Source organism: Rhincodon typus, chromosome 34, assembly GCF_021869965.1.
Source record: "Rhincodon typus isolate 14 chromosome 34, sRhiTyp1.1, whole genome shotgun sequence".
In the NCBI taxonomy this organism is placed as follows: domain Eukaryota; kingdom Metazoa; phylum Chordata; class Chondrichthyes; order Orectolobiformes; family Rhincodontidae; genus Rhincodon; species Rhincodon typus.
Window position 1 is genome coordinate 8,651,602 of NC_063365.1, and position 13,309 is coordinate 8,664,910.

General features: G+C 44.4%; 1 protein-coding gene across 1 annotated transcript in view; it reads right to left on the bottom strand.

Moving 5' to 3' along the window:
• LOC109933096 (tyrosine-protein phosphatase non-receptor type 13-like) overlaps positions 1–13,309 on the bottom strand; it is a 94,892-nt gene that overhangs the window by 6,507 nt on the left and 75,076 nt on the right. The gene's annotated exons all lie outside the window — the stretch shown is intronic.

The window sequence follows — 13,309 nt, forward strand, 5'->3', positions numbered from 1 at the left end:
CAGTAATATTTATTTTTACAAACCATATTTGGGGTGAACCTGCTCTGTTTTATAGATGGTTCATATAGCCTCTGTGTATCCAGTTCCTATTACACTCAGTAATATTTATTTTTACAAACCATAACTGAGGTGAATTTGCTCTGTTTTATACCAGTAAAAGATATTACGTTTTCTGAAATTCCAATGTGTTCCTTTAACATAGACATGTTTTGATTAAACAGATTTCCAATGTAGAAAAGTTACACAGAAAAAATTCCTGTCCCCAGCAACATAAAATCTTCATTGCAACTACTGCTGGGAGCCAAAAAAGAGTAGAAGGTAATATTAATTGCCCCACAGTTTTAAAGGATTATATGGTATAAATGAGAGTATTTTGTGTCTATTCCATTGTTGATGCATATCATTTAAATTTAATTTAATCTGAATTAAGAGCTTCCAAAGTTAGTCAAACTGAGCACAATGAGGCTAACATCCTGACTAACTGATTGCAGGATGACTTAGAGACAACAAGGTGCAGGGCTGGATGAACACAGCAGGCCAAGCAGCATCATAGGAGCAGAGAGGCTGACGTTTCGGGCCCAGACCCTTCATCAGAAAAGGGGGAGGGGAAGGGGGGTTCTGAAATAAATAGGGAGAGAGGGGGAGGCGGATAGAAGATGGATAGAGGAGAGGATAGGTGGAGAGGAAACAGACAGGTCAAAGAGGCGGGGATGGAGCCAGTAAAGGTGAGTGTAGGTGGGGAGGTAGGGAGGGGATAGGTCAGTCCAGGGAGGACGGACAGGTCAAGGGGGCGGGATGAGGTTAGTCAGTAGGAGATGGAGGTGCGGCTTGAGGTGGGAGGAGGGGATAGGTGGGAGGAAGAACAGGTTAGGGAGGCAGGGACGAGCTGGACTGGTTTTGGGATGCGGTAGGGGGAGGGGAGATTTTGAAGCTTGTAAAATCGACATTGATACCATTGGGCTGCAGGGTTCGCAAGCGGAATATGAGCTGCTGTTCCTGCAACCTTCGGGTAGCATCGTTGTGGCACTGCAGGAGGCCCAGGATGGACATGTCGTCTGAGGAATGGGAGGGGGAGTTGAAACGGTTCGCGACTGGGAGGTGCAGTTGTTTATTGCGAACCGAGCGTAGGTGTTCTGCAAAGCGGTCCCCGAGCCTCCGCTTGGTTTCCCCGATGTAGAGGAAGCCACACCGGGTACAGCGGATGCAGTATACCGCATTGGCAGATGAGCAGGTGAACATCTGCTTGATGTGGAAAGTCTTCTTGGGGCCTGGGATGGGGGTGAGGGAGGAGGTATGGGGGCAGGTGTAGCACTTCCTGCGGTTGCAGGGAAAAGTGCCGGGTGTGGTGGAGCTGGAGCGGAGTGTGGAGCGGACAAGGGAGTCACGGAGAGAGTGGTCCCTCCAAAAGCAGATAAGGGTGGGGAGGGAAAGACGTCTTTGGTGGTGGGGTCGGATTGCAGATGGCGGAAGTGTCGGAGGATGATGCGTTGGATCCGGAGGTTGGTGGGATGGTACGTGAGGACGAGGGGGATTCTTTTTTGGTTCTTATTGTGTGGACGGGGTGTGAGGGATGAGTTGCGGGAGATGTGGGAGACACGGTTGAGGGCTTTCTCGACCACTGAGGGGGGGAAGTTACGGTCCTTGAAAAACGAGGACAACTGAGATGTACGGGAGTGGAATGCCTCATCCTGGGAGCAGATGCGGCAGAGGCGAAGGAATCGGGAATAGGGGATAGCATTTTTGCAGGAAGGTGGGTGGGAGGAGTAGTATTCTAGGTAGCTGTGGGAGTCGGTGGGCTTGAAATGAATATCGGTTTCTAGGTGGTTGCCCGATATGGAGACAGAGAGGTCCAGGAAGGGGAGAGAGGTGTTAGAGATGGTCCAGGTAAACTTAAGGTTGGGGTGGATGGTGTTTGTGAAGTGGATGAACTGTTCGAGCTCCTCGTGGGAGCACGAGGCGGCGCCGATACAGTCATTGATGTAACGGAGGAAGAGGTGGGGTTTAGGGCCGGTGTAGGTACGGAAGAGGGATTGTTCCACGTAACCTACAAAGAGGCAGGCGTAGCTTGGGCCCATGCGGGTACCCATGGCTATCCCCTTTGTCTGTAGGAAGCGGGAGGAATTGAAAGAGAAGTTGTTGAGGGTGAGGACGAGTTCGGCTAAGCGGATGAGGGTGTCAGTGGAGGGGGACTGATCGGGCCTGCGGGACAGGAAGAAGCGGACGGCCTTAAGGCCATCTGCGTGGGGAATGCAGATGTAGAGGGACTGGACGTCCATGGTAAAGATGAGGTGTTGGGGACCGGGGAATTGGAAGTTCTGGAGGAGGTGGAGGGCGTGGGTGGTGTCACGGACATAGGTAGGGAGTTCCTGGACCAAGGGGGAGAAAATGGAGTCCAGATAGTTGGAGATCAGTTCGGTGGGGCAGGAGCAGGCGGAGACAATGGGTCGACCAGGGCATTCAGGTTTGTGGATTTTGGGAAGGAGATAGAAGCAGGCAGTGCGAGGTTGGGGAACGATGAGGTTGGAGGCCGTGGGTAGGAGGTCACCTGAGGTGATGAGGTTGTGGATGGTTTGGGAGATGATGGTTTGGTGCTCAGGGGTGGGGTCATGATCAAGGGGGCGGTAGGAGGAGGTGTACACCAATAAGTGACTAAGCATGCTCAGTATTGCAGCAACGAATGAACTGAACAGAGAGGCAGATCTGACTTGCTTAGGGATATGATTATAAAATGATGCAAACATCCAAAAAACTATGACTATTTAACTTCCTATCCATTGCATGCCCACGCTACACTTCAGGTGCACACATCCCATCTATTTTCAAAGTACAGAGACAGAGAAACTGTCCAGTGTCACAAAGTGCCAGAGCTACGATATCCACAATCTCTTAAATACGTCTGTATGGATCACCCAGTGTTTACTTAATACCATCTCTTGTATGAAATATAGGCTTGGGTTTAGTAGCCTTAAAGGCACATGCACTTTATCAGAAAGCTAAATCATCATAAGTTCTGAGGATCCACAGATGCTGCCAGACCTGCATCAGTGGGCCCGAAACATTAACTCTGTTTTCTCGCAAACTACACTTGTAACTGGTCACAACTAGTCTTTTATGTTCACCTTCACACAATGAGGATACAGTGTATTTATCACCATTTATTTGAGAAAGTCATATTTGTACTGAATGGCACTTCAGTTAAAGACCGAATGACAAGAGGGGCATTTAAAGCTGTTTTATATAGATTCATAAATCCTTTAACACTGACAACAGACAGGGTATGAGATAGCTTAATGAATCCTGCTTGATTAGAAGGAAGTGTGGCAGTCATTGGGATTTGTAGTGATTGGAATGAGGTCAGCCTCAGAAAATATGGTTCCCTGATTGGGGTTGTTAATTTGGTCCAATCAGGGAGCCCTGGCTGACAGATATAAACAGGAGAATCAGATGTTCTATTCACTCTGAGAGCTGGCCCTGCGGAAGCAGGACCAGAGACCAGTACCATGCCTGCGTAAATAAAGGGTGACTTGGTGACAGGATACCGGCCTCTGTGGAGTTATTTCAGGATTCTTTGACATTTGCCAGGATTTGACAACATACATAATGGAAAACGAAATCTAATTGACACGGTTCAGTTGAAACAGAAGATAATACGATAGTTCCTCGGGCTGATTCATATCTCTGTATGGCTTGGGCAATAATTTGCTTAGATAGTGAATTGACAGTCTTCTGAAAAATGGTAATGCACTTTCTTCTTGAAAAGAATAGGAAACTACTTTGATCTGAAAAAGGTAATGTAAACAAGAAAACAGATCCAAAAAGGAGCAATCGTTGCTGTGCTCTTTCAAGTTTAATTGAAAGTGCAGAGCAAAACAATGCAACTTTGGCAAATTTCCAAAAAAGATTGCCCTTGAGAAAGGGGTAGTGTGTAAATGTTGGACCCTGCAGTCAATGTGGTGTAGGTACACCGAATGTCATAGATTCGTAGAGATATACAGCACAGAAACAGACCCTTCGGTCCAACTCGTTCATGCCAACCAGATATTCTGGATAAATCTAGTCCTATCTGCCAGCATTTGGCCCATATCCCTCTAAACCCTTTCTATTCATGTACCCATCCAAATGCCTTTTAAATGTTGTAATTGTACCAGCCTCCACCACTTCCTCTGGCAGCTCATTCCATTCACGCACCACCCTCTGCATGAAAAAGTTGCCCCTTATGTTCCTTTTAAATCTTTTCCCTGTCATCTTAAATCTATGACCTCTAGTTTTGAACTCCCCTACTGTGGGGAAAAGACCTTGTCTATTCACCCTATCTATGCCCCTTATGATTTTATAAACCTCTATAAAGTCACCCCCTCAGCCTCTCCCTGTAGCTCAAATCCTCCAAACCTGTCAACATCCTTGTAAATCTTTTCTGAACCCTTTCAAGTTTCACAACATCCTTCTGTGTTGGAGTTTTACCATTTTGACCCAACAACAATTGAACTGGTCTGCAAAAATTGCAGACCTATTACAGTGAAAGAAAAGCACTTCAGTAAGTTAACATTATGACACCCAAACCTTAGATTGATAGAGCAAGGACAAGACCCATCTGTGAGACAGCAGCACTGCTGCCTGACAGCACCAGGGACCCGGGTTCGATTCCACCCTCGGGCAATTGTCTGTGTGGAGCTTGCAAGGTCTCCCTGTGTTTGTGCAGGTTTCCTCCGGGTGCTCCAGTTTCTTCCCACAGTCTAAAGATGTGCAGGTTAGATGGATTGGCCATGCTAAATTGCCCTATAATGTTCAGGGATGTGTTGACTGGGTGGATGAGCCATGGGAAATGTGGGGTTAGAGGGATGGGGTAAGTCTGGGTGGGATATTCTTTAGAGCATCAGTGTGGACCGTTGAGCCAAGCGTCCTGGTTTCACACTGTAGGGATTCTACGATATCTTCTTTATTTTAGAGCTCTCCAATTAGTTCCATTCCCTTCAAGTCCAATTGCCAATTCCCCTTTGAAAGGTGTTGTTGAATTTCTTCCACCTCTCAGGCAGTGTATTCCAGATAGGAGCAATTTTGTGCAGACAGTGCTTCCCCATGTCACCTTTGCTTCTCTGTGAGATCATCCCCAAGTACTTCACACACTATGGATTACTCTGAAGTGTAGGCATTGATTTCCATCGGCCAACACAGAAGCTAATTTGAATACAGCAGTATTGGCAAACGGCAATTGGAATAATGACCTGTTAGACTGCTTTGAAAGGTGATTTTTAATGAAGGAATATTGACTGGGGCTCTAGCAGAGTGTGCCAGAAACTGGACCAGATTATAAATACTATAATTATAAGGAAAAACATCCCATAAAGTGATAAAAAGAACATTGCTTGAGTGAAATGCAATCTTTAGTGGTAATATGAAGGGCTCATTGGTTTGGAGATGGTTCGTTGGTTTAGGGGTATGGTTCTCGCTTTGGGTCTTGTATATTTGTTGATGTGTGAGATGTCATGGGTTCAAATTCCCAATGAGCCCTCATTTCTGTTGCGCCGAATGGCCTGTGTCCAAGCTGCAGGGATTCTACACTAATTAAAAAACTATGGCCTCATGTTAGAAATCTTTAAGGGTTTTAAAAATGTGGCAGAACAGTGGCTCAGTGATGAGCATTGTTGCCTCACAGCGCCAGAAACCGGGTTCAATTCTAGCCTCGGGTGACTGTCTGTGTGGAATTTGCATGTTCTCCCCGTGTCTGCGTGGGTTTCATCCAGCTGCTCCAGTTTCGTCCCACAGTCCAAAGATATGCAGTACAGGTGGATTGGCCGTGTTAAATTGCCCATTGTGTCTAGGGATGTGTAGGTTAGGTAGATTAGCCATGGGAAATGTAGGGTTATAGGGTAGGCAGAGTGAGTCTGGGTGGGATGCTCTTCGGAGGGTCAGTGTGGACCTGTTGGGCCGAATGGCCTGCAGGGATTCTATTCTATTCGTGAATGCCACGACCAGAGTCTTGGTAAAGGAGAAATGTACGAGAACAGTTTTCATTAGGCTGCATTGTCATGTTATGTCCGAAATGAAGGATCTCTTCTATAGTCAACACAAAATTGTATCTCAGTCCAAAGATAACAAATTTATTGTGATTTGTACAGTTCTGTTTCAAATCAGGTTGAAAGAAATGATTGTTTATGAAGAATGAAGAATTGTCAGTGAAATAAAATGAGCCATGCTATCATAGAGTCATAGTCACCGAGTCATACGGCATGGAAACAGACACTTCAGTCCAACCAGTTCGTGCACAACATAATCTCAAACTAAACTAGTCTCACCTGCTTGTTCCTGGCCCATATCCCTCCAAACCTTTCCTATTCATGTACTTATCCAAACGTCTTTTAAATGTTGTAACTGTGCCCACATCCACCGCTTCCTCACGAAGTTCATTAGGCACACAAATGACAATCTGGTAAAAAAATTGCCCCTCATTTATTTTTTAAATCTCTTTCCTCTCACCTTAAAAATATGCCTCCTAGTCTTGAAATCCTCCATTCTAGGGAAAAGACAAGTACCATTAACTCTATCTTTACCTCTCATTGTTTTATAAACTTCTATCAGGTCACTTCTCAACCTCCTATGTTCCAGTGAAAAAAGTCCCAGCCTATCCACCCTTTCCTTATAACTCAAACCTTCCATACCTGGCAACATCCTGGTAAATCTCTCCTGAACCATCTCCAGATTAATAATATCCTTTCTATAACTGAGAAACCAGGATTGGACGTCATCATAAAAGTCTTTATAACATTCATTACAATATGGAGCTCTCCAGCAGATAGTTTTATGATTAGAGATTTCAGGGACAGATACAGTACAGGAGACATTAACAAAGGAGAAGGTTGAGACAAAAAGGGTGAAAAACTAAGGAAAAATAAAAATCGAGAGTAACAAGCAGATAAAAGCTAACATGAAGTAATTCAGAATTTAAAGCATGTATGGGGAATATGGTAATACTTTGGCCAAGATATGTGTTAATAAAAGGTATCTTCATTCTTGTAGACACCAAAGAGGTTTATTTATTCCCAAATCATCAAAAACATTCTTTGCATTTTCTAGAAAACTCTTAATCAATGATCAAACAACAATAATTGCAAATGGAACAATATTAACTTCTTAACATTAAATTTTAAGCCATAAGTACAAGTGGCAGCCTGCTTTTATTTTTGTAGACACTTCATCCAGTTTGCCATCAGTGGTCACTGACCCAAACTAATGATACTGTGGGATGAAAATGAGCTTACCCATTCTTCAAAAGACCTTAAGACCGTAAGAGCAGAAATAGGCCATTTGCCCATCGAGTCTGCTCTGCTGTTCAATAAGATCACGGTTAATCTTACAATTCTCAACTCCACTTTCCTGCCCAACCCCATGACTCTTGATTCAAGACATGCCCCCCTCATGTCGTGAATATACTTACCAACCCAACATCAGAGGCTGTGGTAAAGTATTCCACACATTCACTACCTTCTGAGAGAAGAAATTCCTCCGCAGTCCAAACTAGGTGACTCAATAATCTGAGATGATGTCCTCTGGTCCCAGACTCTCCCAAGAAGAAATCAATCTCTCCGCATTAACCCTGTCAAGTCCCCTAAGATTCTTCTTTGTTTCAACAATGTTGCCTCTCATTATTCCAAATGCGAATGAGTACAGGCCCAAACTACTCAAACTCTCCTCATAAAACAGTCTGGGGAGGGGCCAAAACTTTTCACAATATTCCAGGTTGCTCTTGCTCGTGCTTTGTATAGTTTCAGGCTATGCTAGCCTTTTGTGCTCTATGCACAAGGACCCCCAAATCCCACAGTGTTGCAGCTTCTACAGTCTTTCTCCATTTAAATAACATCCAGCTCTTCCAGACAAAATGCATAAACTCACATTTTCCCACATATTTCGCCTTACCAATTAACATCTGAATGGTTTATACTTCCATGGTTGTATCCTGCGAATCTTGGTTTTCGCTAAGTCCGAGGGAAGCTGTTTACACCTGTCTTAGGGTTTATTCTCTCCGGTAGGGCCTTCATAGATATTGGATCTCCATTCCAATGAAGCAGGACTACACCATGAGGCAAACTGACAGCCATTTATTTTATTTTAGTTTTATTTAGTGACATTGGTTAAAAATTGTCTTTTTAAGAATTCCAACATCTGTGTTGAGCAATGGATTAAAGATTTTATGTGAGATTGGCTTTATAACAAACAAAATGCTCAATTCTAACTGCAGGTGCTCACTGCTTTTCCTGTTGCCATGGTAATGGTCCTTAGATTCCTGCTCAGACCTACTTTGGGCCTAGCTTACCCTTTAAGGTTTTGGAGTAGATTTCTAGCTCGGGTTGTGGGTGTTGAGGTTGGTTGGCTCGCCGAGCTGGTTTGTTGTTCCGCAGACGTTTCGTTACCGTGTTTGGTAACATCCTCAGTGCAGCCTCTGATGAAGTGTCGGAGTGTTTTCCCACCTGGTTTTTAAATTCTGGGGTCCATTGCGATGGATTGCCTCACTTCCGGGTTTCCTTCGTAGTGGAATGTATATGGGGTCGAGTTCAATGTGTTTATTAATAGCGTGCTTCGTGGAGTGCCATGCTTCCAGGAATTCTTGTGCTTGTCTCTGCCTAGCCTGTCCCAGGATCTTGGTGTTGTCCCAGTCGAAGTCGTGGTTCTCCTTGTCCATGCGGATTGAGATGAGAGAGTATTGGTCGTGTCTTTTTGTAGCCAGTTGGTGTTCATGTACTCTTGTTGTTAGTTTCCTTCCTGTTTGTCCGATGTAGTGTTTCTCACAGTCTCTGCAGGGGATCTTGTAGATGACATTGGTCCTGTCCATGGCGGGGAGTGGGTCTTTAGTTCGGGTGAGCACTTGTCGTAGGGTTGATGTGGGTTTCTGTGCCACTCTGATGCCCAGCGGTGGAGGAGTCTTGTGGTGAGTTCTGATGTGTTCCTGATGTAGGGTAGTGTGATGAGTGTGTCAGGGCGTGTAGAATCTTTCTGATGCTGTTCTTGTAGGCATCTCCTGACCCAGTTCTTTGGATATCCATTATCCTTGAACACTTGGAAGAGGTATTCCTCCTCCTCTTGGTGTAGTTCCATGTTGCTGCAGTGTGTTGTTGCCCTTTTAAATAGTGTTCGCACACAGCTTCGTTTGTGTGTGTTGGGATGGTTACTATTGAAGTTCAGTACCTGGTCTGTGTGTGTGGCTTTTCAGTGTACTTTCGTTTGCAGCTCCCCATTTGTCTTGCACTCTACTTTTTCACTGGGGTCATGTTCTTGTTCAAGTAGTGTTGTCATTGTTTCCCTTGTCTATTGATGTGAATAGGATGGTGACATCAAACGATATCATGGTCTCTTCATCCTGTATCTTTATATCTTTGATGGAGTTGAGGAATTCTTGGGCTGAATGGATGGAGTGGGGTGATTTGTTGACTAGGTGCTTGCACCTTCTTTGTAGAGCGCAAGACAAATGGGGAACTGCAAACGAAAGTACACCGAAAAGCCACACACACAGACCAGGTATTGAACTTCAATAGTAACCATCCCAGCACACACAAACGAAGCTGCGTGCGAACATTATTTAAAAGGGCAACAACACACTGCAGCAACATGGAACTACGCCAAGAGGAGGAAGAATATCTCTTCCAAGTGTTCAAGGATAATGGATATCCAAAGAACTGGGTCAGGAGATGCCTACAGGCAAAGCATCAGAAAGATTCTACACGCCCCGACACACTGATTACACTACCCTACATCAGGAACACATCAGAACTCACCACAAGACTTCTACAACCGATGGGCAACAGAGTGGCACACAAGCCCACATCAACCCTACGACAAGTGCTCACCCAAACTAAAGACCCACTCCCCACCATGGACAGGACCAATGTCATCTACAAGATCCCCTGCAGAGACTGTGAGAAACACTACATCGGACAAACAGGAAGGAAACTAACAACAAGAGTACATGAACACCAACTGGCTACAAAAAGACACGACCAATACTCTCTCATCTCAATCCACATGGACAAGGAGAACCACGACTTTGACTGGGACAACACCAAGATTCTGGGACAGGCTAGGCAGAGACAAGCACAAGAATTCCTGGAAGCATGGCACTCCACAAAGCATGCTATTAATAAACACATTGAACTCGACCCCATATACATTCCACTACGAAGGAAACCCGGAAGTGAGGCAATCCATCGCAATGGACCCCAGAGTTTAAAAACCAGGTGGGAAAACACACCGATGCTTCATCAGAGGCTGCACTGAGGATGTTACCAAGCACGGTAACGAAACGTCTGCGGAACAACAAACCAGCTCGGCGAGCCAACCAACCTCAATTAGCTTACCCTTGCTCACTGAACCAGAGCCCAGGCCTGGGTGTAGGTGAAGGCCCCACTCTAACTACCAGAGCTTATAGTGCAATGAAACTCCAAGCAACAGGTTAAGCCTATACTTTGGAAAAGGGAGGAAGGATCTGGGGAAGGAAGAAGACAAATAAATCGAAAATCCATGTTAAATAATCTTTTTACAAAAGACTTGCATTTCTGGAGCATTTTGTAAGGCCAACAGACTTCTCCAAAGAGCCGCAGAAATGATACAGCACAGGGGGCCATTTGGCCCATCTTGTCCATGCCAAACCAAAAACACCCAGGTGCCCTTTTTAATCCCATCTTCCTGCACACAGCCTATAGCCAAGCCACTTACAGCGCATAAGGTGCAGATCCAGGTACTTCTTAAAAGAGTTTAAGGTATCTGTCTCCACACTTAATACACAGAATGAATTCCAGGCACCAGCCAGCCTCTGCGTAATAAAGTTTTTCCTCATGTCCCTTCTAATACTTCTGCCACTGAGCATGAATCGATGGCTCTTGGTTTTGTAAAAAGAGATCATGAACTCTTTTGAGTTGTTGAACTCTCTCTCAAGGGAAACAGGTCCCTCCTGTCTACTCTATCTTTACCCTCACTATTTTGTATGCTAATGAATATACTAGTAAATCTGCTTTGCATTCTCTCAACAGCAATTACGTCCTTCCTGTAATGCGGTGATCAGAACTGCACACAATAGTCCTGTGTGGCCTCACCAGTGTCTTATACAGTTTCATCATTATATCTTTATTTCTGTACTCTATACCTCTGCCAGTGAAGGAGTGCATTCCATTTGCCTTCTTTACAACCTTATCTACCTGGACTGCTACCTTTAGGGACCTGTGCACTTGCACGCCAAGATCTCTCACTTCATCTACTCCTCTTAATATATTCCCATTTATTGTGTATTCCCTTTTACTGTTTGACCTCCCTAAATGCATTAGCTCACAGTTATCAGAGTTGAACTCCATCTGCCACTTTCTTGCCCACTCCACCAATCCACCTATATGGTTTTGGAGCTTACAGCTATCCTCTACATTATCCACTATGTGGCCTTTTGGGTCGTCTGCAAATTTCCCAATTGTGCCCTCCACGTTCAGGCCTAAATTGTTAATGTATAAAACAACAGCAGGGGTCCCAACACCAAACCCTGAGGAACACCACTGGAAACAGCTTTCCATTCACAAGGGCAGCCATCGACCATTATTGTTTCCCATTACTAAAGCCAATTTTGGATCCAATTCGACACATTTACCAGGATTGCCATGGGCTTTTACCTTTTCAACTAGCCTGTCATATGGGACCTTCACAAAGAGCTTTGCAGCCAATGAAGAAACATAGAATCCCTACAGTGTGGAAGCAGGCCATTCAGCCCATCAAGTCCACATCGACCCTCCAAAAAGCATACCACCCAGACCCACCCCCCAACATTATCCCCAAAACCCTGCATTTCCTATGGGTAACCCACCTAATCTACACATCCCTGAACACGATGGGCAATTTGGCATGGCCAATCCACCTTAACCTGCATATCTTTAGACTGTGGGAGGAAACCGGAGCACCCGGAGAAAACCCACGCAGACACAGGGTCTATCTATAACAATGCAGAGATAGACATTAAAGGTTTAAAACCGATAAATAAACAGAAGGCAAATACTCCATCTGTCTAACCTGGAAAAGCAAAATCAGCATCTGTGGTTTGTAGCGTGCAACCATACAAATAGGTCTCATAATGATTCTCGATTGTAATTGTTCTCCAGGGTTCTGATGCATTTAGTGCATGTAGGAACTGCTAACACTGCAGCTGTCAATCAAAACACTTCCACATCTGAAGTGCAAGACATATGTCAGAAGAAGTGCCAATTCTGACTTTTGCTCAGCAAATTGATCAACGGTATGTCTATTCAGCTCAAAGAAGAAAGGAATTTTACATCAGTTGACAAGCCTGCCAACTGACTGGGTTAGTTTTACTGTTGCTGCGCTCATTCTCAACACCATTCTAAATGAGCTGCACATTTCCATAGTGAAGTTTCGGTCAATCCCTGACATTTGTGGATAATAAATTTCACATCTGTGAGTGTTAGTAAATGAATATTAAAGTTTTATTTCATATAATTCTTGAATTAATTTAACTTTAATAAATCAGCATCTTAAACGCTGCTGGTTGAACGAAGAGAAATTATTCAATAATGATTCAAAACATCCAGCTGAACCAGAAATAGACTTTGAACATTGTGTTCATGGTAACTGTACTGAAAAGTATGTTTCTTTGCTGATTCTGTAGAATAGCAAAATCGTAAGTGTTTTCAGGGTTACGAGATTGTATTTATCATCCCATCCTTCTGCATCTATTAATCGCTTCCCCTCACCACTGACAGCCTCAAGCTCTGGGATTTCCTCCCTCTGCTTCTTTAAAATACTTCATAAAGCCTGCCACTTTGACCAACGAAGGACTCCGCTGTCCTAGTATCTCCTTCTTTGATTCACTGTAAATTTTTTATCTACGGTAAAGAGAATATATAAATGTATGTCATTCTGTTTGTTCCAGCCTTGACATGCTTACAGAAGACGATACTGCCACCATAACTGGAACATTAATGCATACCAAAGCTGCCTTACAATTGGCACTTATAACTGTATAGCTGTCTTTGTTTCTGGTACACTTAGAAGGTTGAACTGGATTAGATATATAAATGTTGCAGCCACAAGAGCAAGTTAGAGACTAAGAATCCTGCACTGTGTAACTCATCTCCATTCTCCCCAAAAGCTTGCCCACAATGTACAAGGCCCAAGTGCGGAGTGTGATGAAATACTCCCCACTTGCCTGGACGGGTGCAGCTCCAAAAACACTCAAGAAGCTCACCAACATCCAGAAAAAAGCAGCCTGCTTGATTGGCACCACATTCACAGCCTTCAACATTCACTACCCACACACAGTGGCTGCAGC